The 26,450-nt window shown below is 42.6% G+C and overlaps 3 long non-coding RNA genes across 3 annotated transcripts; all 3 read left to right on the forward strand.

Annotated features, from left to right (window-relative positions):
- Positions 1 to 5,670: 5,670 nt before the first annotated feature.
- Positions 5,671 to 8,129, forward strand: LOC118561550. The gene is made up of 2 exons (XR_004930125.1): positions 5,671 to 6,286; positions 7,990 to 8,129. It is a non-coding gene; the product is annotated as an uncharacterized LOC118561550 (long non-coding RNA).
- A 3,940-nt stretch (positions 8,130 to 12,069) lies between these two features.
- LOC118561548 lies at positions 12,070 to 14,537 on the forward strand. The gene is made up of 2 exons (XR_004930123.1): positions 12,070 to 12,693; positions 14,398 to 14,537. It is a non-coding gene; the product is annotated as an uncharacterized LOC118561548 (long non-coding RNA).
- An 8,199-nt stretch (positions 14,538 to 22,736) lies between these two features.
- Positions 22,737 to 25,207, forward strand: LOC118561549. Its single transcript, XR_004930124.1, has 2 exons — positions 22,737 to 23,362; positions 25,068 to 25,207. It is a non-coding gene; the product is annotated as an uncharacterized LOC118561549 (long non-coding RNA).
- The last annotated feature ends 1,243 nt before the right edge of the window (positions 25,208 to 26,450 follow it).

Here is a 26,450-nt window from a genome sequence, read left to right on the forward strand (position 1 = left end):
GTAGTACTACTACTAGTAGTAGTTGTATTAGTAGTAGTAATAGTAGTAGTATTAGTATTAGTAGTAGTATTAGTAGTAGTAGTATCAGTTTTTAAAGAATTTGAAGGAATTTTATAGTAGTAGTACTAGTAGTAGTAGTATCAGTAGTACTAGTAGTAGTAGTTGTATTAGTAGTAGTAATAGTAGTAGTAGCAGTAGTAGTTGTTGTTGTAGTAGTAGTAGTAGCAGTAGCAGCAGTAGTATCATTAGTAGTAGTAGTTGTATCAGTAGTAGTAGTAGTAGTAGTTAGTAGTATCAGTAGTAGTAGTAGTAGTAGTAGTAGTAGTAGTATCAGTAGTACTAGTAGTAGTAGTTGTATTAGTAGTAGTAATAGTAGTAGTAGCAGTAGTAGTTGTTGTAGTAGTAGTAGTAGCAGTAGCAGCAGTAGTATCATTAGTAGTAGTAGTTGTATCAGTAGTAGTAGTAGTAGTTAGTAGTATCAGTAGTAGTAGTAGTAGTAATAGTAGTAGTATCAGTAGTAGTGGTAGTATCAGTTTTTAAAGAATTTTAAGGAATATGTAGTAGTAGTAGTAGTAGCAGCAGTAGTAGTATTAGTAGTAGTATCAGTAGTACTAGTAGTGGTAGTAGTTATATTAGTAGTAGTTATAGTAGTAGTAGCAGTAGTAGTTGTAGTATCAGCAGTAGCATCAGTAGTAGTAGCAGTAGCAGCAGTAGTATCATTAGTAGTAGTAGTAGTAGTAGTAGTAGTAGTAGTAGTAGTAGTAGTAGTATCAGTAGTACTAGTAGTAGTAGTAGTTGTATTAGTAGTAGTAATAGTAGTAGTAGTAGTTTCAGTAGTAGTAGTAGCAGTAGTAGTATCAGTAGTAGTAGTATTAGTAGTAGTACTAGAAGTATCAATAGTAGTAGGAGTAGTATCAGTAGTAGTAGTAGTAGTAGTAGTAGTAGTATCAGTTTTTAAAGAATTTGAAGGAATTTGAAGAATTTGAAGGAATTTGTAGTAGTAGTAGTAGTAGTATCAGTAGTACTAGTAGTAGTAGTAGTTGTATTAGTAGTAGTAATAGTTGTAGTAGCAGTATTAGTTGTTGTAGTAGCAGTAGCAGCAGTAGTATCATTGGTAGTATCAGTAGTAGTAGTATCAATAGTAGTAGTAGTAGTAGTAGTAGTATCAGTAGTACTAGTAGTAGTAGTAGTTGTATTAGTAGTAGCAATAGTAGTAGTATCAGTAGTAGTTGTAGTATCAGCAGTAGCATCAGTAGTAGTAGCAGTAGCAGCAGTAGTATCATTAGTAGTAAAAGTAGTAGTAGTAGTAGTAGTAGTAGTAGTAGTAGTAGTAGTAGTAGTAGTTGCAGTATCTGTTGTAGTAATAGTATTGATATAAGTTGTATCAGAAGAACTAGAAGGAATTTGAAGAATTTGAAAAATTTGAAGGAATTTGCATTCATTTCAATGGGAGCAAAAAACGCACAAAAAGTACAAATACTTCAAAAAGTATAAAAGTTACCATAACCATGAGACATAGCAGTAATGTCGAGAACGAGCCGAACGTTTTGGTACGAAAATCGTTGAAATCGGTTGAAGTATGCAGGAGTAGTTAGACGCACAAAAACGTACGGAATAATAATAATAATAATAATAATAATAAAGAAAAACAGGAAAACAATAAGTGAGAATGCTGTATAGCATTCTCACTGATAAAAATACAGAAAAACAGGAAAACAATAAGTGAGAATGCTGTATAGCATTCTCACTTGATAATAAAAATAAAGAAAAACAGGAAAACAATAAGTGAGAATGCTGTATAGCATTCTCACTTGATAATAAAAATAAAGAAAAACAGGAAAACAATAAGTGAGAATGCTGTATAGCATTCTCACTTGACTAGAAAAGGCCGACGGCTTGCTCGACGGCTTCCTTGCTCCTCGGCGGAGGAAGCCGTCGGCTTGCTCAGCTGAGCAAGCCGACGGCTTCCTTGCTCCTCAGCTGAGCAAGCCGACGGCTTCCTTGCTCCTCGGCGGACACAAATATTCTAGCCTCAGGAGATAATTTAGAGCATCTTCTCTCAACAGTCACTTCAGAGATTAGTAAGTTAAAGATATGGTTTGACCATAACAAATTATCTCTAAATTTGGACAAGACGAAATTCATGGTCTTTGGGAACTGTTATAAAAATATTGAAATTCAAGTTCAAATAGAGGACGTAACTCTAGAAAGGGTTTTTGCTAATAAGTTCCTCGGTTTAATAATAGATGACAAAATCAGTTGGAAACCTCATATTCAACATTTACAGAGTAAACTCAGTAGAAGTATATCCATATTGGCTAGAGCTAGACATGTATTGAATGCTAAATCACTTCATACTCTATATAACTCTCTGATTTTACCATATTTATCATATTGCTGTGAAGTGTGGAGAGTTAATTACAAGAGCTCTTTACATCCGGTAACCGTCCTACAGAAACGAGCCATTAGAATCATCCATAATGTCGGTTATTATGAGCATACAAACCCGCTCTTCATAATATCCAGAATTCTCAAATTTGACGAGCTTGTAGAATTTAAAATGGCTCAATTTATGTTCAAGGTATCAAAAAAGTTGTTACCTGAGCACATACAGAGCACGTTTTCTGAAAGAGAAGGGGGGTATAACTTAAGGGGTCACTCAATCTTCAAGATCCGCAATTTTAGAACAACAAGGAAAAGCTTCTGTATTTCAATTAAAGGTGTAAAGTTATGGAATAAGTTACATGAAGATTTAAAACAAAGCAATAGTTTAACACAATTCAAAAGAAGGTACAAAGAGGTAATTTTCAATAGATACACACATGGGGACAGAAAGCAATAAGGTGTGTATTGAAGATAATAACTTGGTATAAGGGTTTAGAAAGATAAACTAGCATAAAATGGGAAAATGTATAGGTAAATATTAGTAACTGTTACTTCTAACTGCCACTTTGATTTTGATTTTTTTTTTTTAATGACAGTAGGACTCTAAAGTCTCAAGTGTTTAGGGGTAGGAGTTTATAAGTTCTCACTTCTTCCTACCCCATTTTGAGCATGATATGTTAACTGAAACAAAAAATCTGTATTTTCTCTTCTTTCTTATGCACTTCATGTTACTGTGCACTATTTTATTTTTATATTTGTATCATGTTCGAATAAATTTCATTTCATTTTCATTTCAGGTTCGTAACCAAGAGCCTGCTATTGACAAGTGCATCTGAAGCCCGATGCCGACTTGCTGCCGGAGAACCCAGCCGCCTCCGTGGAGATGAAGCCGAGGAACCCTGAAGATGAAGCTCCACACTCCTGCTGCACAGCGCTCCATGTTTGAAGGGAAATATTTTTATTCAAACCAAATAAAAGATGTTTTTTAATCTCTATATTGCTGGACATGTGTGCATTTCTTGCTCTTGGCGATGAAGCAGCAGACGACTCCATTCTGCACAGAAACTGGACCTCAGACTGAACCGCTTGGCCCTGCTGGTTGAGCTGCTGCTGATGTTTCGTTTATTTTCTAATAAAGTCATTAAAAAGGTAAAATCCTTCAACTCCTCAAGCTTCTAAACCCCATAAAGGTTTCAGGGGAGAAAATGCCTCCTTTCAGCCAAAGCTTAGAGATTTAAGGCTGAAGAAAACCAAGGTAAAAATCTTGAATTGAGGTCAAAATAAAAATTCTAAAAAACTTTTGTATATAAAGATGATTTTATTAGATTTAATACATGAAAAAGCAAAAAGCATGGAGAGCAGCAAAACTTTGGTAGACCTAGAGACGTCAGAGTGTCCCACAACATCTAAAAGATTTAAATCTGTGCTCACGGCGAGCCTCCTCCTCTTCCTCAGTCGGCCTTCAGGGCGAAGAGCACGTCGTCCTGGCTCACGTTGAGCCGGACCCTCAGCAGGACCCCCAGGCGGCTGCGGCCCCGCTGCGCTTCCCGTGCGTCTGTCCTCACGCGTCCAGATGCCGTCTTGCTCATCTCTGGTGAAAGTATCTCCAGACGAACACGATGAGGGCGGAGAGGTTGATGTCGTACCCAAGTACTCCGGGAAAGTCCACCTGGAGCCAGAAGCCGCGTTGCTGCTGGTAGGTCAGCTCAGCTCTGAGCAGGAGCCTGCGATGTTGATGAGGGAATGGTGGCGTGCAGAAGCGTTGCTGCTTGTTCTGTCTCCGTCCATAGTTTGCTTAGGTCCAGATCCTCAGCAATAGCAAAAGTCTATCCCTTTAATATTGTTAACTTGAACCTGGATGGATGGAGACAGATACGTTTCTGGTTCAGGCTGCTGGATGCCTTCATTTAACGGGATTGTGTATTTGTGCTTCTCTTCGGGGCGCCGGAGAGGACGCAGCAGCTGGGAGCGGCTGGCAGGAAAGCTAGAGGTTTTTGAGAAAGCCAACGGGTTTGGTTTCTATGTCTCCTCCCCTTCGACTTCCTCCCCGAACATCTGAAAGCCCGATGTTCGGTCTCGGGCTTGGCGTCATCTGAAGCTTCAGACCTCGGCTTCAGATGCGCTTTCTGAAGGGGGGCGGAGAGGTTCATGTCGCACCCACGTACTCCGGGATAGCGCACCTGAAGCCTGAGGGCGCTGGTAGGTCAGAGCTGCTCGGAACCAAGAGCCTGCTATTTGAAAGTGCACCTGGAGCCCGACTCCGCGTTTCTGCTGGTAGGTCACCGAGAATCGGAACCAAGAGCCTGCGATTGACAGGTGCACCTGAAGCACGATGCCGAGTTGCTGCTCGTAGGTCACCGAGGCTCGGAACCAAGAGCCTGCGATGCTGACAAGGGAATGGTGGAGTGCAGAAGCGTTGCTGCTTGTTCTGTCTCCGTCCATAGTTTGTTGAGGTCCAGATCCTCAGCAATAGCAGAAGTCTGTCCCTTTATTAATCTTAACTTGAACTTGGATGGAGACAAAGAAGTTTCTGGCTCAGGCTGCTGGGTGCCTTCATATAACATCAGATCTGCGATGGCTCCTCCTCTTTGATTTCCATGTCTCCTCCCCGTTGAGAAAGCCAAAGCCGTTGTCTTGCTCATGAACCGTTGTCTTGCTCATGTAGCCGACGGGTTAGGCTTCTATGTCTCCTCCCCGCTGAGAAAGCCGAAAGGGGAGGTGACTTCATGTGCAGCATATGAATGCCACACACCCAGCGGCCTCTCTGGCTTTCCTGTCAGCCGCTCCCAGCTGCTGCGTCCTCTCCGGCGTCCCGAAGAGAAGCACAAATACACCAACGACCCGATAAATAAACCACTACGCTTACAATCTACCTGTCCATTTAAGAGCTTACAGACAATTTATATTTCTCATGGATTTTTACATTTCATTTATTTAGCTACTTGATCACATGTTTTACGATGCAGTTAATCTGCTTCTTAGACGTTTGGATGATAGATGCTTGAATTAAAAAAAAAATAAAGGGAAAAAGTAATGTCAAGGTCAAATGATTATAAAACATGTGCTTTGATAATTATCATAATTATAAAACGAATTCACCTTAAATAAACATAAATATCCCCTTTATCTAGATAAATAAACGGCATATTTTAAATAAACACATTTCCATAAATCTAAAATTAATTAATTAAAACTAATTTTTTTTAATGAATTGCTTTCCCACCTGTATCAGAGACCTGCCAGTCACGTGTGCTTTCTGACGACGCATGCGCATTTCATTCTGTTTCTCTCCGTCTGTCTGACAGGATCGTTTCCTAAACTCGGCCACTTCCTGGATTTATTGTCGCAGTTTTTTTTTTGTAATAAGTATTCAGTGGTTTGTGTCAACAATGTCTCCATTTAACACATGGCGTCTTTACCTCCTTGACTAACGGAGCCTGTTTTGGTGAAACTTTTTCTCCTACAATGAGGAAATCAGGAGGACATCGGGGAGTTTCGCCCTTCTTCTCCTCTCCTTTGAGATTTTTAGTTCACCAAGAAAACCTTTGTTCTCACCGACTGTTCTGGGATTATAAATTACATTTTGGCTAATTTATGTGGCGATCTGAGGGAGGCACCTGCTGTGAAGCCTGAACTTGTAACATCTGGCTCTTTTTTCTTTTTAATGGCGACGGACCATCTCTCTTCCTCAAGCCGGGTGGATCTAGGAGGTGTGCTCACTTATGGCGGTGTGGGACCCGCTCCAGCCCCGAATCCAGCCACATGATTCGGGACTGGAGCCTAAAACTGGTCGGGCTTTAAAGCTGCTGTCTCCGCTCCAAAGCTGCGCTTCTCCTGTGGCTTCTGGAGCTTTTTGGACCCTCAGATCAGACCCAGAGGATTCACGCTTTTCTCTTCCGAGGTGACTACGTCCATCCTTTCAATAGATTTAATCACCTAATCAATGTTTTAATGTGCTTTCATGTGGTGATTTTGTTTCAGCTTTAAATCATTTCTGGCGCACAGCTGAAAAAATGCTTTTAATAAATCATGTTCAGCTTTTCAAGACAATAGTTTTCTATCAAAGAAAAGATCTGGAGAGGGGACGAAATAATGGCCCTGGCACTTTTTGCAGATTGCGGCCCTCCGTGATATAGAATATGCGCACACGGAGAGCCGCAACACGGGAAATGAAATATTTGTGTTGTTTAGAAAATGAAGGGGCACTATGTTGGGAACGAGTGAACGAGACTGTGTATGTAGGCAATGACACTAAAAGCCATAATTTCAGGGTTTTATTCTACTGTTGTAGTAACGCTGCCTGTAGAAAACTGTCAGAAAGACTAAAGTAAACACCTACTAACATCTTTTGGTTTATTGTTTGATTTTTAATGTAACAATGATCTAACGTGCGTAGACCAATAACAATACAGTTACCATTTTAAGTTGAACAATAATTCCTTGTTATTGCGTAATTATGAATAAGGCGTACATTTATTCATTTATTTAACAATAAAACAATTACTAGGGGAAAGTAGATGCTGGCAGATAGAAGTAAAGGCGCGATAGAAGGTCAAGAAGAACGGCTTCCTTGCTGGCTGTGCATTTTCTGATTAAATGCTAAAATAGTAATAGTAATATCATCTTTATTGTTATTGAAACATGCATTGAAACATACATTACAACGAAATTTGTTCTCTGCTTTTAACCCATCAGCCTTGGGGAGCAGTGTAGTAATGCTGCCTGTAGAAAATAATAATAATCCTCTCCACTGAACTAAAGATCTTCTCTCGCTGAGACTCGTTCATTAAGTCCGAGCAAAAAAGAGTCATGATGAAATTTTTTTTTTTGCTTTAACTTTCAAATTGAAGCTGATTGTTAATATTAGCTGGTTTAAATGCTGCATTTGTTACCATTGTGTCATTTTCTGATGAAAATGGAGGAAAAAACAATATATGCTTAAAAAAAAAAACCATCAGCACATATCAGGTATGGTTAGACCGATGTGAGAATAATCGTATCGGCCTTTAAATCCCGTATCGGTCGCTCTCTACATCCCACTATAGAGAGAGATGCAGAAATACTGAAGCATGAAAAACCCTCTGAAGGACATGATGAGGAAGATCCTCCTCAGATGATGAAGACTCCAGAGGTCCAACAGCGCCGCTCCGTCCTGTCAGCAGAGTTACCAGAATAAATCTCCTCCGTCTTAATTTAAATTAAGTCCAGCTTTATCCAGACGCTCTCTGCTGACTGGATTTAAAGATAAACCTGAAGATCATCCACATAAAAATGAAAATAAAACAGGACCTAACATGGAGCCCTGTGGTATCCCTTATTTAAGGAGAGCAGCGGGAGGAAAACTGGTCCTGCTGGACAGAACCTTCTGCTGGATCATCAGGACTTTAACCATTTAATGGCTCTGACTGCTCAGCCTCAAGGTTAAAATGTTATATGATCTAGAGAGAACATGCAGCTTCTGACAGAATCTGGATCTTTGGCCTCTTTGATCCCAGCAGCTCAGACACTAATGGTTTCCATCTAATGAAATAGTTTTTGTTGCTCCAGTTAGCTTCACATTTACTGTTGTGTCATCAAGCAGCTGACCTTCTGATGCGTCCGCAGGCCGGAGAACCCAGCCGCCTCCGTGGAGATGAAGCCGAGGAACCCTGAAGATGAAGCTCCACACTCCTGCTGCACAGCGCTCCATGTTTGAAGGGAAATATTTTTATTCAAACCAAATAAAAGATGTTTTTTAATCTCTATATTGCTGGACATGTGTGCATTTCTTGCTCTTGGCGATGAAGCAGCAGACGACTCCATTCTGCACAGAAACTGGACCTCAGACTGAACCGCTTGGCCCTGCTGGTTGAGCTGCTGCTGATAATTTTTTATTTTCTAATAAAGTCATTAAAAAAGGTAAAATCCTTCAACTCCTCGAGCTTCTAAACTCCATAAAGGTTTCAGGGGAGAAAACGCCTCCTTTCAGCCAAAGCTTAGAGATTTAAGGGTGAAAAAAACCAAGGTAAAAATCTTCACGTTCTACCAGGAAAATTGAAAGAAACTAGAAAAAGCTGTTCCTGTGTAACAGCGAGTGAGAATGCTACTCTGCAGAATGATTGAGCAGAAGATGCAGAAAACATTGAAATCAGATTTGAAGAATTTGAAAAAAAAATGAAGAATTTGAAGGGATTTGAAGAATTTGAAAAAAATGTGAAGAATTTAAAAAAATTTAAGAAATTTGGAGAATTTGAAAAGAATTTAAGGAATTTGAAAAATTTGAAGAAATTTGAAGGAAACCAATGAATTTGAAGATTAAGAACAATTAGAAGAATTGGAAGTATAGGAAGAATGTGAAGAATTTGAAGAATGTGAAGAATTTGAAGCAATTTGCATTGATTTCAATGGGAACAGCCAAAAAAAATCGCACAAAAAGTGAAATATTTTAAAAAGTTAGCATAACCATGAGTCATAGCAGGCATGCCGGGAACGAACCGAACGTTTTGACACCAAAATTGTTGAAATTGGTTGAAGTATGCAGAAGTAGTTAGACGCAGACGGAATAATAATAATAATAATAATAATAATAATAATAACTAGAAAAAGCTGTTCCTGTGTAACAGCGAGTGAGAATGCTAATCTGCAGAATGATTGAGCAGAAGATGCAAAAAACATTGAAATCAGATTTGAAGAATTTAAAAAAAAATTAAGAATTTGAAGGGATTTGAAGAATTGGAAGAAATAGAAGAATTTGAAGGAATTTGAAGAATTTAAAAAATGTGAAGAAATTTGGAGAATTTGAAAAAATTTGAAGGAATTTGAAAATTTGAAGAATTTGAAAAATTTGAAGAAATTTGCAAATTTGAAAGAAATGTGAATGCATTTGAAAAATTAAAAAAAAATTGAAGATTAAGAAGAATTGGAAGTATAGGAAGAATGTGAAGAATTTGAAGAATTTGAAGCAATTTGCATTGATTTCAATGGGAACAGCCAAAAAAATTGCACAAAAAGTGGAATATTTTAAAAAGTATAAACGTTAGCATAACCATGAGTCAGAGCAGTCATGCCGGGAACGAGCCGAACGTTTTGACACCAAAATTGTTGAAATTGGTTGAAGTATGTGGGAGCAGTTACACGCCGACGGAATAATAATAATAATAAAGAAAAACAGGAAAACAATAAGTGATTATTACAACTATTGAAAGAGATCATAATGTTTTACATCGTCTTCAAAAAAGTCAATGAAAAAAAATCTTGAATTGAGGTCAAAATAAAAATTCTGAAAAACTTTTGTATATAAAGATGATTTTATTAGATTTAATACATGAAAAAGCAAAAAGCATGGAGAGCAGCAAAACTTTGGTAGGACTAGAGACGTCAGAGTGTCCCACAACATCTAAAAGATTTAAATCTGCGCTCACGGCGAGCCTCCTCCTCTTCATCAGTCGGCCTTCAGGGCGAAGAGCACGTCGTCCTGGCTCACGTTGAGCCGGACCCTCAGCAGGACCCCCAGGCGGCTGCGGCCCCGCTGCGCTTCCCGTGCGCATGTTTCCCACTCTGTCCTCATGCGTCCAGACGCCGTCTTGCTCATCTCTGGTGAAAGTATCTCCAGACGAACACGATGAGGGCGGAGAGGTTGATGTCGCACCCAAGTACTCCGGGAAAGCGCACCTGGAGCATGAGGCCGCGTTGCTGCTTGTTCTGTCTCCGGCCATAGTTTGTTGAGGTCCAGATCCTCAGCAGCTGCACATGTCTTACCTTTAATATTCTTAATCTGCGCCTGGAGAAGTGCGGGTGAAGAAGTTGCTGGTCGAGGCTGCTGGATGGCTCAATGTTATTCTCTGCGATCAGAGTGTGACAGCGGTGAGAACGGAGGGAAGCGGCCAGGCAGACGGTCCTGTAGCCGTCTACAGCCGCCTTGTTCCAGGCTGTGCGGAGACGCGCTGGCCTGACGGCTGCCTCCCTGCCTTTATCGGGTCATTGGTGTATTTCTGCTTCTCTAAATAAACCACTACGCTTACAATCTACCTGTTCATTTATTTGTGCTTCTCTTCGGGGCGCCGGAGAGGACGCAGCAGCTGGGAGCGGCTGGCAGGAAAGCCAGAGAGGCCGCTGGGTGTGTGTGGCATTCATATGCTGCACATCCACTTCATGTTCTGTCCTGTCGTCGGCGCAGCTCAGCTGGTAGACGGGCCGGCTCTGCGCTCAGAGGTTGCATGTTCGACTCCCGCCTTCGCACTTCATGCTGCTGTTTTAAGATCCAGACTTTTTCACCACAGCCAAGTCCCCCGCCGCCGCCGCCGTTTCCACCACCAAGCAGTCCTCACCTCTCCAGCCTCACAGGAGCTCAGCGTCAGCGGCGTCTGCATCCACCACGATGTCCATGCGCACGAGAAGGAGGCAGCCAAGAGCCTGCTATTGACACGTGCATCTGAAGCACGATGCTGCGTTGCCGCTGGTAGGTCAACGAGGCTCGGAACCAAGAGCCTGCGATTGACAAGTGCATATAGCCATGCCAGTTGCCGCGGAGGTCTAACGATGCTCGGAACCCCAGACCTGCATTGTAGGTGCATATGAAGCCTCAGCAACCACTTTGCCGCCCGTAGGTCACTATGCTCCGACCAGACCTGCGATGTTGACGATGGATGGTTGAGTGCAGAATCGTTGCTGCTTGTTCTGTCTCCGTCCATAGTTTGTTGAGGTCCAGATCCTCAGCAATAGCAGAAGTCTATCTACCTTTATTAATCTTAACTTGAACTTGGATGGAGACAAAGAAGTTTCTGGTTCAGGATGCCTTCATTTTAACATCAGATCTGTGATGGCTCCTCCTATTTTACCTTTATGGCTCCTCCTCTTCAACTTTTATGAAGCCCGAGGTCGAACTCGATGATGGCACCGAAGTACTCCGGGAAAGCGCACCTGGAGCCTGAGGCCGCGTTGCTGCTCGTAGCTCGTAGGTCAGCGCAGCTCGGAACCAAGAGCCTGCGATGTTGATGAGGGATTTCTGTCTCCGTCCTGTCTCCTCAGCAGCTGCACATGTCTTACCTTTAATATTCTTAATCTGCGCCTGGAGAAGTGCGGGTGAAGAAGTTGCTGGTTGAGGCTGCTGGATGGCTCAATGTTAACCTCTGCGATCAGAGTGTGACAGCGGTGAGAACGGAGAACGGAGGGAAGCGGCCAGGCAGACGGTCCTGTAGCCGTCTACAACAAGCCGCCTTGTTCCAGGCTGCCTCCCTCTCGTGCGCATGGACACCGTGGTGGATGCAGACGCCGCTGACGCTGAGCTCCTGTGGACTGCTCGGTGGTGGAAACGGCGGCGGCGACTTTGCTGTGGTGAAAAAGTCTGGATCTTGAAACAAGCGGGAGTCGAACATGCAACCTCTGAGTGCAAAGGCGGCCGTCTACCAGCTGAGCTGCGCCGACGGCGACAGGACAGGAAGTGGATGTGCAGCATATGAATGCCACACACACCCAGCGGCCTCTCTGGCTTTCCTGCCAGCCGCTCCCAGCCGCTGCGTCCTCTCCGGCGTCCCGAAGAGAAGCACAAATACACCAACGACCCGATAAATAAACCACTACGCTTACAATCTACCTGTTAAATCTAAAATTACTTCTGTTTTTTTTAATGAATTGCTTTCTCACCTGTATCAGAGACCTGCGAGTCACGTGTCCTTTCTGACGGCGCATGCGCATTTCATTCTGTTTCTCTCCGTCTGTCTGACAGGATCGTTTTCTAAACTCGGCCACTTCCTGGATTTATTGTCGCAGTTTTTTTTTTTTTTTTTTTGTAATAAGTATTCAGTGGTTTGTGTCAACAATGTCTCCATTTAACACATGGCGTCTTTACCTCCTTGACTAACGGAGCCTGTTTTGGTGAAACTTTTTCTCCTACAATGAGGAAATCAGGAGGACATCGGGGAGTTTCGCCCTTCTTCTCCTCTCCTTTGAGATTTTTAGTTCACCAAGAAAACCTTTGTTCTCACCGACTGTTCTGGGATTATAAATTACATTTTGGCTAATTTATGTGGCGATCTGAGGGAGACACCTGCTGTGAAGCCTGAACTTGTAACATCTGGCTCTTTTTTCTTTTTAATGGCGACGGACCATCTCTCTTCCTCAAGCCGGGTGGATCTAGGAGGTGTGCTCACTTATGGCGGTGTGGGACCCGCTCCAGCCCCGAATCCAGCCACATGATTCGGGACTGGAGCCTAAAACTGGTCGGGCTTTAAAGCTGCTGTCTCCGCTCCAAAGCTGCGCTTCTCCTGTGGCTTCTGGAGCTTTTTGGACCCTCAGATCAGACCCAGAGGATTCACGCTTTTCTCTTCCGAGGTGACTACGTCCATCCTTTCAATAGATTTAATCACCTAATCAATGTTTTAATGTGCTTTCATGTGGTGATTTTGTTTCAGCTTTAAATCATTTCTGGCGCACAGCTGAAAAAATGCTTTTAATAAATCATGTTCAGCTTTTCAAGACAATAGTTTTCTATCAAAGAAAAGATCTGGAGAGGGGACGAAATAATGGCCCTGGCACTTTTTGCAGATTGCGGCCCTCCGTGATATAGAATATGCGCACACGGAGAGCCGCAACACGGGAAATGAAATATTTGTGTTGTTTAGAAAATGAAGGGGCACTATGGTGGGAACGAGTGAATGAGACTGTGTATGTAGGCAATGACACTAAAAGCCATAATTTCAGGGTTTTATTCTACTGTTGTAGTAACGCTGCCTGTAGAAAACTGTCAGAAAGACTAAAGTAAACACCTACTAACATCTTTTGGTTTATTGTTTGATTTTTAATGTAACAATGATCTAACGTGCGTAGACCAATAACAATACAGTTACCATTTTAAGTTGAACAATAATTCCTTGTTATTGCGTAATTATGAATAAGGCGTACATTTATTCATTTATTTAACAATAAAACAATTACTAGGGGAAAGTAGATGCTGGCAGATAGAAGTAAAGGCGCGATAGAAGGTCAAGAAGAACGGCTTCCTTGCTGGCTGTGCATTTTCTGATTAAATGCTAAAATAGTAATAGTAATATCATCTTTATTGTTATTGAAACATGCATTGAAACATACATTACAACGAAATTTGTTCTCTGCTTTTAACCCATCAGCCTTGGGGAGCAGTGTAGTAATGCTGCCTGTAGAAAATAATAATAATCCTCTCCACTGAACTAAAGATCTTCTCTCGCTGAGACTCGTTCATTAAGTCCGAGCAAAAAAGAGTCATGATGAAATTTTTTTTTTTGCTTTAACTTTCAAATTGAAGCTGATTGTTAATATTAGCTGGTTTAAATGCTGCATTTGTTACCATTGTGTCATTTTCTGATGAAAATGGAGGAAAAAACAATATATGTTTAAAAAAAAAAAACCATCAGCACATATCAGGTATGGTTAGACCGATGTCAGAATAATCGTATCGGCCTTTAAATCCCGTATCGGTCGCTCTCTACATCCCACTATAGAGAGAGATGCAGAAATACTGAAGCATGAAAAACCCTCTGAAGGACATGATGAGGAAGATCCTCCTCAGATGATGAAGACTCCAGAGGTCCAACAGCGCCGCTCCGTCCTGTCAGCAGAGTTACCAGAATAAATCTCCTCCGTCTTAATTTAAATTAAGTCCAGCTTTATCCAGACGCTCTCTGCTGACTGGATTTAAAGATAAACCTGAAGATCATCCACATAAAAATGAAAATAAAACAGGACCTAACATGGAGCCCTGTGGTATCCCTTATTTAAGGAGAGCAGCAGGAGGAAAACTGGTCCTGCTGGACAGAACCTTCTGCTGGATCATCAGGACTTTAACCATTTAATGGCTCTGACTGCTCAGCCTCAAGGTTAAAATGTTATATGATCTACAGAGAACATGCAGCTTCTGACAGAATCTGGATCTTTGGCCTCTTTGATCCCAGCAGCTCAGACACTAATGGTTTCCATCTAATGAAATAGTTTCTGTTGCTCCAGTTAGCTTCACATTTACTGTTGTGTCATCAAGCAGCTGACCTTCTGATGCGTCCGCAGGCCGGAGAACCCAGCCGCCTCCGTGGAGATCAAGCCGAGGAACCCTGAAGATGAAGCTCCACACTCCTGCTGCACAGCGCTCCATGTTTGAAGGGAAATATTTTTATTCAAACCAAATAAAAGATGTTTTTTAATCTCTATATTGCTGGACATGTGTGCATTTCTTGCTCTTGGTGATGAAGCAGCAGACGACTCCATTCTGCACAGAAACTGGACCTCAGACTGAATCGCTTGGCCCTGCTGGTTGAGCTGCTGCTGATAATTTGTTTATTTTCTAATAAAGTCATTAAAAAGGTAAAATCCTTCAACTCCTCAAGCTTCTAAACCCCATAAAGGTTTCAGGGGAGAAAACGCCTCCTTTCAGCCAAAGCTTAGAAATTTAAGGCTGAAGAAAACCAAGGTAAAAATCTTGAATTGAGGTCAAAATAAAAATTCTAAAAAACTTTTGTATATAAAGATGATTTTATTAGATTTAATACATGAAAAAGCAAAAAGCATGGAGAGCAGCAAAACTTTGGTAGACCTAGAGACGTCAGAGTGTCCCACAACATCTAAAAGATTTAAATCTGCGCTCACGGCGAGCCTCCTCCTCTTCATCAGTCGGCCTTCAGGGCGAAGAGCACGTCGTCCTGGCTCACGTTGAGCCGGACCCTCAGCAGGACCCCCAGGCGGCTGCGGCCCCGCTGCGCTTCCCGTGCGCATGTTTCCCACTCTGTCCTCATGCGTCCAGACGCCGTCTTGCTCATCTCTGGTGAAAGTATCTCCAGACGAACACGATGAGGGCGGAGAGGTTGATGTCGCACCCAAGTACTCCGGGAAAGCGCACCTGGAGCATGAGGCCGCGTTGCTGCTGGTAGGTCAGCTCAGCTCTGAGCAGGAGCCTGCAATGATGACGAGGGAATGGTGGAGTGCAGAAGCGTTGCTGCTTGTTCTGTCTCCGTCCATAGTTTGTTGAGGTCCAGATCCTCAGCAATAGCAAAAGTCTATCCCTTTAATATTGTTAACTTGAACCTGTATGGATGGAGACAGATACGTTTCTGGTTCAGGCTGCTGGATGCCTTCATTTAACGGGATTGTGTATTTGTGCTTCTCTTCGGGGCGCCGGAGAGGACGCAGCAGCTGGGAGCGCCTGGCAGAAAAGCTAGAGGTTTTTGAGAAAGCCAACGGGTTTGGTTTTTCTATGTCTCCTCCCCTTCGACTTCCTCCCCGAACATCTGAAAGCCCGATGTTCGGTCTCGGGCTTGGCGTCATCTGAAGCTTCAGACCTCGGCTTCAGATGCGCTTTCTGAAGGGGGGCGGAGAGGTTCATGTCGCACCCACGTACTCCGGGATAGCGCACCTGAAGCCTGAGGGCGCTGGTAGGTCAGAGCTGCTCGGAACCAAGAGCCTGCTATTTGAAAGTGCACCTGGAGCCCGACTCCGCGTTTCTGCTGGTAGGTCACCGAGAATCGGAACCAAGAGCCTGCGATTGACAGGTGCACCTGAAGCACGATGCCGAGTTGCTGCTCGTAGGTCACCGAGGCTCGGAACCAAGAGCCTGCGATGCTGACAAGGGAATGGTGGAGTGCAGAAGCGTTGCTGCTTGTTCTGTCTCCGTCCATAGTTTGTTGAGGTCCAGATCCTCAGCAATAGCAGAAGTCTATCCCTTTATTAATCTTAACTTGAACTTGGATGGAGACAAAGAAGTTTCTGGCTCAGGCTGCTGGGTGCCTTCATATAACATCAGATCTGCGATGGCTCCTCCTCTTTGATTTCCATGTCTCCTCCCCGTTGAGAAAGCCAAAGCCGTTGTCTTGCTCATGAACCGTTGTCTTGCTCATGAACCGTTGTCTTGCTCATGAACCGTTGTCTTGCTCATGTAGCCGACGGGTTAGGCTTCTATGTCTCCTCCCCGCTGAGAAAGCCGAAAGGGGAGGTGACTTCATGTGCAGCACATGAATGCCACACACACCCAGCGGCCTCTCTGGCTTTCCTGCCAGCCGCTCCCAGCCGCTGCGTCCTCTCCGGCGTCCCGAAGAGAAGCACAAATACACCAACGACCCGATAAATAAACCACCACGCTTACAATCTACCTGTTAAATCTAAAATTACTTCTGTTTTTTTTAATGAATTGCTTTCTCACCTGTATCAGAGACCTGCGAGTCACGTGTCCTTTCTGACGGCGCATGCGCATTTCATTCTGTTTCTCTCCGTCTGTCTGACAGGATCGTTTTCTAAACTCGGCCACTTCCTGGATTTATTGTCGCAGTTTTTTTTTGTTTTTTTGTAATAAGTATTCAGTGGTTTGTGTCAACAATGTCTCCATTTAACACATGGCGTCTTTACCTCCTTGACTAACGGAGCCTGTTTTGGTGAAACTTTTTCTCCTACAATGAGGAAATCAGGAGGACATCGGGGAGTTTCGCCCTTCTTCTCCTCTCCTTTGAGATTTTTAGTTCACCAAGAAAACCTTTGTTCTCACCGACTGTTCTGGGATTATAAATTACATTTTGGCTAATTTATGTGGCGATCTGAGGGAGGCACCTGCTGTGAAGCCTGAACTTGTAACATCTGGCTCTTTTTTCTTTTTAATGGCGACGGACCATCTCTCTTCCTCAAGCCGGGTGGATCTAGGAGGTGTGCTCACTTATGGCGGTGTGGGACCCGCTCCAGCCCCGAATCCAGCCACATGATTCGGGACTGGAGCCTAAAACTGGTCGGGCTTTAAAGCTGCTGTCTCCGCTCCAAAGCTGCGCTTCTCCTGTGGCTTCTGGAGCTTTTTGGACCCTCAGATCAGACCCAGAGGATTCACGCTTTTCTCTTCCGAGGTGACTACGTCCATCCTTTCAATAGATTTAATCACCTAATCAATGTTTTAATGTGCTTTCATGTGGTGATTTTGTTTCAGCTTTAAATCATTTCTGGCGCACAGCTGAAAAAAGGCTTTTATTAAATCATGTTCAGCTTTTGAAGAAAATAGTTTTCTATCAAAGAAAAGATCTGGAGAGGGGACGAAATAATGGCCCTGGCACTTTTTGCAGATTGCGGCCCTCCGTGATATAGAATATGCGCACACGGAGAGCCGCAACACGGGAAATGAAATATTTGTGTTGTTTAGAAAATGAAGGGGCACTATGGTGGGAACGAGTGAATGAGACTGTGTATGTAGGCAATGACACTAAAAGCCATAATTTCAGGGTTTTATTCTACTGTTGTAGTAACGCTGCCTGTAGAAAACTGTCAGAAAGACTAAAGTAAACACCTACTAACATCTTTTGGTTTATTGTTTGATTTTTAATGTAACTAATGATCTAACATGCGTAGGCCAATAACAGTACAGTTACCATTTTAAGTTGAACAATAATTCCTTGTTATTGTGTAATTATATTATGAATAAGGCGTACATTTATTCATTTATTGAACAATAAAACAATTACTAGGGGAAAGTAGATGCTGGCAGATAGAAGTAAAAGCGCGATAGAAGGTCAAGAAGAACGGCTTCCTTGCTGGCTGTGCATTTTCTGATTAAATGCTAAAATAGTAATAGTAATATCATCTTTATTGTTATTGAAACATACATTGAAACATACATTGAAACATACATTACAACAAAATCTGTCTGCTTTTAACCCATCAGCCTTGGGGAGCAGTGTAGTAACGCTGCCTGCAGAAAATAATAATAATCCTCTCCACTGAACTAAAGATCTTCTCTCGCTGAGACTCGTTCATTAAGTCCGAGCAAAAAAGAGTCATGATGAAATTTTTTTTTTGCTTTAACTTTCAAATTGAAGCTGATTGTTAATATTAGCTGGTTTAAATGCTGCATTTGTTACCATTGTGTCATTTTCTGATGAAAATGGAGGAAAAAACAATATATGCTTAAAAAAAAACCCAAACCATCAGCACATATCAGGTATGGTTAGACCGATGTCAGAATAATCGTATCGGCCTTGAAATCCCGTATCGGTCGCTCTCTACATCCCACTATAGAGAGAGATGCAGAAATACTGAAGCGTGAAAAACCCTCTGAAGGACATGATGAGGAAGATCCTCCTCAGATGATGAAGACTCCAGAGGTCCAACAGCGCCGCTCCGTCCTGTCAGCAGAGTTACCAGATTAAATCTCCTCCGTCTTAATTTAAATTAAGTCCAGCTTTATCCAGACGCTCTCTGCTGACTGGATTTAAAGATAAACCTGAAGATCATCCACATAAAAATGAAAATAAAACAGGACCTAACATGGAGCCCTGTGGTATCCCTTATTTAAGGAGAGCAGCGGGAGGAAAACTGGTCCTGCTGGACAGAACCTTCTGCTGGATCATCAGGACTTTAACCATTTAATGGCTCTGACTGGCTCTGAAAAATTTGAAGGAATTTGAAAAATTTGAAGAAATTTGCAAATTTGAAAGAAATGTGAATGAATTTGAAAAATTTTAAAAATTTGAAGATTAAGAACAATTAGAAGAATTGGAAGTATAGGAAGAATGTGAAGAATTTGAAGAATTTGAAGCAATTTGAAGCAATTTGCATTGATTTCAATGGGAACAGCCAAAACAATTGCACAAAAAGTGGAATATTTTAAAAAGTATAAACGTTAGCATAACCATGAGTCATAGCAGGCATGCCGGGAACGAGCCGAACGTTTTGACACCAAAATTGTTGAAATTGGTTGAAGTATGTGGGAGCAGTTACACGCCGACGGAATAATAATAATAACTAGAAAAGGCCGTCGCTTCCTTGCTCCTCCTCGGCGGAGGAAGCCGTCGGCTTGCTCAGCTGAGCAAGCCGACGGCGAGGAAATATTCTAGCCTCAGGAGATAATTTAGAGCATCTTCTCTCAAGATGATGCTCGGCTTGCTCAGCTGAGCAAGCCGACGGCTTCCTCCGCCGAGGAGCAAGGAAGCCGTCGGCTTGCTCCTTGCTCCTCGGCAGACACAAATATTCTAGCCTCAGGAGATAATTTAGAGCATCTTCTCTCAACAGTCACTTCAGAGATTAGTAAGTTAAAGATATGGTTTGACCATAACAAATTATCTCTAAATTTGGACAAGACGAAATTCATGGTCTTTGGGAACTGTTATAAAAATATTGAAATTCAAGTTCAAATAGAGGACGTAACTCTAGAAAGGGTTTTTGCTAATAAGTTCCTCGGTTTAATAATAGATGACAAAATCAGTTGGAAACCTCATATTCAACATTTACAGAGTAAACTCAGTAGAAGTATATCCATATTGGCTAGAGCTAGACATGTATTGAATGCTAAATCACTTCATACTCTATATAACTCTCTGATTTTACCATATTTATCATATTGCTGTGAAGTGTGGGGAGTTAATTACAAGAGCTCTTTACATCCGGTAACCGTCCTACAGAAACGAGCCATTAGAATCATCCATAATGTCGGTTATTATGAGCATACAAACCCGCTCTTCATAATATCCAGAATTCTCAAATTTGACGAGCTTGTAGAATTTAAAATGGCTCAATTTATGTTCAAGGTATCAAAAAAGTTGTTACCTGAGCACATACAGAGCACATTTTCTGAAAGAGAAGGGGGGTATAACTTAAGGGGTCACTCAATCTTCAAGATCCGCAATTTTAGAACAACAAGGAAAAGCTTCTGTATTTCAATTAAAGGTGTAAAGTTATGGAATAAGTTACATGAAGATTTAAAACAAAGCAATAGTTTAACACAATTCAAAAGAAGGTACAAAGAGGTAATTTTCAATAGATATACACATGGGGACAGAAAGCAATAAGGTGTGTATTGAAGATAATAACTTGGTGTTTAGAAAGATAAACTAGCATAAAATGGGAAAATGTATAGGTAAATATTAGTAACTGTTACTTCTAACTGCCACTTTGATTTTGATTTTTTTTTTTTTAATGACAGTAGGACTCTAAAGTCTCAAGTGTTTAGGGGTAGGAGTTTATAAGTTCTCACTTCTTCCTACCCCATTTTGAGCATGATATGTTAACTGAAACAAAAAATCTGTATTTTCTCTTCTTTCTTATGCACTTCATGTTACTGTGCACTATTTTATTTTTATATTTGTATCATGTTCGAATAAATTTCATTTCATTTCATTTCATTTCATTTTCATTTCAGGTTCGTAACAAGAGCCTGCTATTGACAAGTGCATCTGAATCCCGATGCCGACTTGCTGCCGGAGAACCCAGCCGCCTCCGTGGAGATGAAGCCGAGGAACCCTGAAGATGAAGCTCCACACTCCTGCTGCAAAGCGCTCCATGTTTGAAGGGAAATATTTTTATTCAAACCAAATAAAAGATGTTTTTTAATCTCTATATTGCTGGACATGTGTGCATTTCTTGCTCTTGGCGATGAAGCAGCAGACGACTCCATTCTGCACAGAAACTGGACCTCAGACTGAACCGCTTGGCCCTGCTGGTTGAGCTGCTGCTGATAATTTGTTTATTTTCTAATAAAGTCATTAAAAAGGTAAAATCCTTCAACTCCTCAAGCTTCTAAACCCCATAAAGGTTTCAGGGGAGAAAACGCCTCCTTTCAGCCAAAGCTTAGAGATTTAAGGCTGAAGAAAACCAAGGTAAAAATCTTGAATTGAGGTCAAAATAAAAATTCTAAAAAACTTTTGTATATAAAGATGATTTTATTAGATTTAATACATGAAAAAGCAAAAAGCATGGAGAGCAGCAAAACTTTGGTAGACCTAGAGACGTCAGAGTGTCCCACAACATCTAAAAGATTTAAATCTGTGCTCACGGCGAGCCTCCTCCTCTTCATCAGTCGGCCTTCAGGGCGAAGAGCACGTCGTCCTGGCTCACGTTGAGCCGGACCCTCAGCAGGACCCCCAGGCGGCTGCGGCCCCGCTGCGCTTCCCGTGCGTCTCTGTCCTCACGCGTCCAGACGCCGTCTTGCTCCTCTCTGGTGAAAGTATCTCCAGACGAACACGATGAGGGCGGAGAGGTTGATGTAGCACCCAAGTACTCCGGGAAAGCGCACCTGGAGCCCGATGCCGACTTGCTGCTGGTAGGTCAGCTCAGCTCTGAGCAGGAGCCTGCGATGATGACGAGGGAATGGTGGAGTGCAGAAGCGTTGCTGCTTGTTCTGTCTCCGTCCATAGTTTGCTTAGGTCCAGATCCTCAGCAATAGCAAAAGTCTATCCCTTTAATATTGTTAACTTGAACCTGTATGGATGGAGACAGATACGTTTCTGGTTCAGGCTGCTGGATGCCTTCATTTAACGGGATTGTGTATTTGTGCTTCTCTTCGGGGCGCCGGAGAGGACGCAGCAGCTGGGAGCGCCTGGCAGAAAAGCTAGAGGTTTTTGAGAAAGCCAACGGGTTTGGTTTTTCTATGTCTCCTCCCCTTCGACTTCCTCCCCGAACATCTGAAAGCCCGATGTTCGGTCTCGGGCTTGGCGTCATCTGAAGCTTCAGACCTCGGCTTCAGATGCGCTTTCTGAAGGGGGGCGGAGAGGTTCATGTCGCACCCACGTACTCCGGGATAGCGCACCTGAAGCCTGAGGGCGCTGGTAGGTCAGAGCTGCTCGGAACCAAGAGCCTGCTATTTGAAAGTGCGCCTGGAGCCCGACTCCGCGTTTCTGCTGGTAGGTCACCGAGAATCGGAACCAAGAGCCTGCGATTGACAGGTGCACCTGAAGCACGATGCCGAGTTGCTGCTCGTAGGTCACCGAGGCTCGGAACCAAGAGCCTGCGATGCTGACAAGGGAATGGTGGAGTGCAGAAGCGTTGCTGCTTGTTCTGTCTCCGTCCATAGTTTGTTGAGGTCCAGATCCTCAGCAATAGCAGAAGTCTGTCCCTTTATTAATCTTAACTTGAACTTGGATGGAGACAAAGAAGTTTCTGGCTCAGGCTGCTGGGTGCCTTCATATAACATCAGATCTGCGATGGCTCCTCCTCTTTGATTTCCATGTCTCCTCCCCGTTGAGAAAGCCAAAGCCGTTGTCTTGCTCATGAACCGTTGTCTTGCTCATGAACCGTTGTCTTGCTCATGAACCGTTGTCTTGCTCATGAACCGTTGTCTTGCTCATGTAGCCGACGGGTTAGGCTTCTATGTCTCCTCCCCGCTGAGAAAGCCGAAAGGGGAGGTGACTTCATGTGCAGCATATGAATGCCACACACACCCAGCGGCCTGTCTGGCTTTCCTGCCAGCCGCTCCCAGCCGCTGCGTCCTCTCCGGCGTCCCGAAGAGAAGCACAAATACACCAACGACCCGATAAATAAACCACTACGCTTACAATCTACCTGTTAAATCTAAAATTACTTCTGTTTTTTTTAATGAATTGCTTTCTCACCTGTATCAGAGACCTGCGAGTCACGTGTCCTTTCTGACGGCGCATGCGCATTTCATTCTGTTTCTCTCCGTCTGTCTGACAGGATCGTTTTCTAAACTCGGCCACTTCCTGGATTTATTGTCGCAGTTTTTTTTTTTTTTTTTTTTTGTAATAAGTATTCAGTGGTTTGTGTCAACAATGTCTCCATTTAACACATGGCGTCTTTACCTCCTTGACTAACGGAGCCTGTTTTGGTGAAACTTTTTCTCCTACAATGAGGAAATCAGGAGGACATCGGGGAGTTTCGCCCTTCTTCTCCTCTCCTTTGAGATTTTTAGTTCACCAAGAAAACCTTTGTTCTCACCGACTGTTCTGGGATTATAAATTACATTTTGGCTAATTTATGTGGCGATCTGAGGGAGACACCTGCTGTGAAGCCTGAACTTGTAACATCTGGCTCTTTTTTCTTTTTAATGGCGACGGACCATCTCTCTTCCTCAAGCCGGGTGGATCTAGGAGGTGTGCTCACTTATGGCGGTGTGGGACCCGCTCCAGCCCCGAATCCAGCCACATGATTCGGGACTGGAGCCTAAAACTGGTCGGGCTTTAAAGCTGCTGTCTCCGCTCCAAAGCTGCGCTTCTCCTGTGGCTTCTGGAGCTTTTTGGACCCTCAGATCAGACCCAGAGGATTCACGCTTTTCTCTTCCGAGGTGACTACGTCCATCCTTTCAATAGATTTAATCACCTAATCAATGTTTTAATGTGCTTTCATGTGGTGATTTTGTTTCAGCTTTAAATCATTTCTGGCGCACAGCTGAAAAAAGGGCTTTTATTAAATCATGTTCAGCTTTTGAAGACAATAGTTTTCTATCAAAGAAAAGATCTGGAGAGGGGACGAAATAATGGCCCTGGCACTTTTTGCAGATTGCGGCCCTCCGTGATATAGAATATGCGCACACGGAGAGCCGCAACACGGGAAATGAAATATTTGTGTTGTTTAGAAAATGAAGGGGCACTATGGTGGGAACGAGTGAATGAGACTGTGTATGTAGGCAATGACACTAAAAGCCATAATTTCAGGGTTTTATTCTACTGTTGTAGTAACGCTGCCTGTAGAAAACTGTCAGAAAGACTAAAGTAAACACCTACTAACATCTTTTGGTTTATTGTTTGATTTTTAATGTAACAATGATCTAACGTGCGTAGACCAATAACAATACAGTTACCATTTTAAGTTGAACAATAATTCCTTGTTATTGCGTAATTATGAATAAGGCGTACATTTATTCATTTATTGAACAATAAAACAATTACTAGGGGAAAGTAGATGCTGGCAGATAGAAGTAAAAGCGCGACAGAAGGTCAAGAAGAACGGCTTCCTTGCTGGCTGTGCATTTTCTGATTAAATGCTAAAATAGTAATAGTAATATCATCTTTATTGTTATTGAAACATGCATTGAAACATACATTACAACGAAATTTGTTCTCTGCTTTTAACCCATCAGCCTTGGGGAGCAGTGTAGTAACGCTGCCTGTAGAAAATAATAATAATCCTCTCCACTGAACTAAAGATCTTCTCTCGCTGAGACTCGTTCATTAAGTCCGAGCAAAAAAGAGTCATGATGAAATTTTTTTTTTTGCTTTAACTTTCAAATTGAAGCTGATTGTTAATATTAGCTGGTTTAAATGCTGCATTTGTTACCATTGTGTCATTTTCTGATGAAAATGGAGGAAAAAACAATTTATGCTTAAAAAAAAAAAAACATCAGCACATATCAGGTATGGTTAGACCGATGGCAGAATAATCGTATCGGCCTTTAAATCCCGTATCGGTCGCTCTCTACATCCCACTATAGAGAGAGATGCAGAAATACTGAAGCGTGAAAAACCCTCTGAAGGACATGATGAGGAAGATCCTCCTCAGATGATGAAGACTCCAGAGGTCCAACAGCGCCGCTCCGTCCTGTCAGCAGAGTTACCAGATTAAATCTCCTCCGTCTTAATTTAAATTAAGTCCAGCTTTATCCAGACGCTCTCTGCTGACTGGATTTAAAGATAAACCTGAAGATCATCCACATAAAAATGAAAATAAAACAGGACCTAACATGGAGCCCTGTGGTATCCCTTATTTAAGGAGAGCAGCGGGAGGAAAACTGGTCCTGCTGGACAGAACCTTCTGCTGGATCATCAGGACTTTAACCATTTAATGGCTCTGACTGCTCAGCCTCAAGGTTAAAATGTTATATGATCTACAGAGAACATGCAGCTTCTGACAGAATCTGGATCTTTGGCCTCTTTGATCCCAGCAGCTCAGACACTAATGGTTTCCATCTAATGAAATAGTTTTTGTTGCTCCAGTTAGCTTCACATTTACTGTTGTGTCATCAAGCAGCTGACCTTCTGATGCGTCCGCAGGCCGGAGAACCCAGCCGCCTCCGTGGAGATCAAGCCGAGGAACCCTGAAGATGAAGCTCCACACTCCTGCTGCACAGCGCTCCATGTTTGAAGGGAAATATTTTTATTCAAACCAAATAAAAGATGTTTTTTAATCTCTATATTGCTGAACATGTGTGCATTTCTTGCTCTTGGCGATGAAGCAGCAGACGACTCCATTCTGCACAGAAACTGGACCTCAGACTGAACCGTTTGGCCCTGCTGGTTGAGCTGCTGCTGATGTTTCGTTTATTTTCTAATAGTCATTAAAAAAGGTAAAATCCTTCAACTCCTCGAGCTTCTAAACCCCATAAAGGTTTCAGGGGAGAAAACGCCTCCTTTCAGCCAAAGCTTAGAGACTTAAGGCTGAAGAAAACCGAAGGTAAAAATCTTCACGTTCTACCAGGAAAATTGAAAGAAACTAGAAAAAGCTGTTCCTGCGTAACAGCGAGTGAGAATGCTAATCTGCAGAATGATTGAGCAGAAGATGCAGAAAACATTGAAATCAGATTTGAAGAATTTGAAAAAAAAAAATGAAGAATTTAAAAAAAATTAAGAAATTTGGAGAATTTGAAAAGAATTTAAGGAATTTGAAAAATTTGAAGAAATTTGAAGGAAACCAATGAATTTGAAGATTAAGAACAATTAGAAGAATTGATCCCAGCAGCTCAGACACTAATGGTTTCTATTAGAGCCATATTTTGGAGTTTTGTGTTTGTTTACTGTTTGTTGTAATACCCAAAATGGACAGTGGGTGGCTTCATCTGTTTTAAATTGAGTCACAGGTAGTGGCACGGCAGGTGTGCTGATTGCGGCGGAAACAAACAGTTTTTTGACCGTCGTCGTCGTCGTCGGTTGTGGTTTTGTTATTGATCACTGCGTTGCAGCAAATGATAGATCCTTTGGTTGTAAGCCAGTGGGCACCATTGGAAGTTGCATTATTGTGAGAGCGCTACATCAATAAAAGCTCTTCAATCATACCTGAAGTGAATTCATTGGAAGCAAGAGGACGACGCGTCACCTGAGCGCCAGTCAGCAGCCTCACTGTGGCTTAGGTTCGTTTTTTGTTTTGTTAAGAACAAGTCACTACACTTTAAGTCAAAAAACTACGTTTCACTTAGAGCCTTGGTCGGTTGCGGAGAGGACACCGTATGGAGGCAACGCTGGATCGGAAGCTGCGGAGAGGACGCTGCCATTGAGTTGGATGAGGCGCTGGAGTGGAGCCGGTGAGACGCGCTGCGCTGAGGCGCATGGAGGATCATAAAGGCCGTGTTCTGAAGGAAACGATCAGCTGATTCATCTGACTGGATCGCATCATTATGGCGCCCATCGCAAGCATGGAGGTATGAACAGTAGCGCTACCAA

Source organism: Fundulus heteroclitus, unplaced genomic scaffold, assembly GCF_011125445.2.
Source record: "Fundulus heteroclitus isolate FHET01 unplaced genomic scaffold, MU-UCD_Fhet_4.1 scaffold_660, whole genome shotgun sequence".
NCBI lineage: Eukaryota > Metazoa > Chordata > Actinopteri > Cyprinodontiformes > Fundulidae > Fundulus > Fundulus heteroclitus.